This window comes from Haplochromis burtoni, unplaced genomic scaffold (genome assembly GCF_018398535.1).
Source record: "Haplochromis burtoni strain Fernald_Lab_line unplaced genomic scaffold, NCSU_Asbu1 Contig_994, whole genome shotgun sequence".
Lineage (NCBI taxonomy): Eukaryota > Metazoa > Chordata > Actinopteri > Cichliformes > Cichlidae > Haplochromis > Haplochromis burtoni.
The window spans coordinates 66,464-67,784 of NW_024583355.1; positions in this window are offsets into that span (position 1 = coordinate 66,464).

The window sequence follows — 1,321 nt, forward strand, 5'->3', positions numbered from 1 at the left end:
ACAGCATCGGTCCCACCCTCACAGAAACATCTTAAAACCTCAGAAAGCTGGCGTGGCGAAGGGACATGTGAGTACCAGCGGGTTGTCTTCCCCCTCGAACTCCATCAGCTCGGCTTTTAGGAACGCTGAATCGTTTTGTTTTGCTTGTATATCTGTTTAAAAGAAAAGGAACCAATCTGCTCATGCTGCTGCAAACTCACACTTCAATCTCCACCAAGCACTTCAGCTGGAGAACAGCTGCTCACACTCACATGTTGTTACGGCCGCTGGACCTGAAAGCACACACAGAAGTGTAACACAGAGCGAGTCGTTTATTAGGCTGAATACACGAACACAAAACAAGGCAAAGCAACTTTGAAAACATCCTGAAACTGGACGTAACATGAAGCGAGATGGACAGACGATGTGAAATACACAGGAGGGTAATGAGGGAAGTGGAAACGCTGGGGAAACACAGCTGACACAAACCTGACGCCACACAGGAAGCAAAACTAAACACGCTGAACAGGGAAACACAAGACTTTCAAAATAAAAAAGGAAACCTGGAGAGACGACACCACGAGCTTGACAAACATGAAACACATGACAGACTGCAGAGACACAAGCACAAGTTAAACACAGAGGACAGCAAAAGAAAACAAGGAAACATAGAAGAAACAAAATAGATTAAAACTCAACGAACCCCAAACTAAAAAATAATAAGAAATAAAAAATCCAAAATAAACTCAAAATGCTGGGTCACAGACGCAGACATATATGCTCTATAAAGTCCAGGCAAGCTGCAGCACTGAGTCATGTAGAGCACAGTAGAGTTTACCTTCTTGTCGTTCAGGTGTGTGCACCTTTGGCGTAGCATGATGTGCTAGCAACACGGTGGTAGCTCTGTTGCTAGTGCACATACTGGACCTTCTGTTGCTCCACGCACTGTGAAGTACGTTGCATATTATTGTGGAGCAGCACTATAATCTGTGTGAATGTTTGTGGGTCACAGACTACAGCTGGCAACCCCGTCCACAAACCCTGTGTGCCAGGACTTAGAGGCCTCCTTCATTTTAACCAAGCTACCAACGAGCTCTTTCACTGCAACGGTGTCTCCTGGAAAGCCTGGGCACCAACTGATCAGGTACTACAGCTTCACAACACCAACACAAGCCAAGCACCTGTGACAACACGTGGAAACTGAAAAGCTGCAGATCTAAAATCATCTTTCCTGTTGAAACAGATGGTGAGTGCTCAGATGTGTCCTCAGGGCTCCACCTTTCATGGTGGTTATTGCTACACCCTCAGTACTGAACGCAAGCTGCCATGGAGTGAAGCAAAC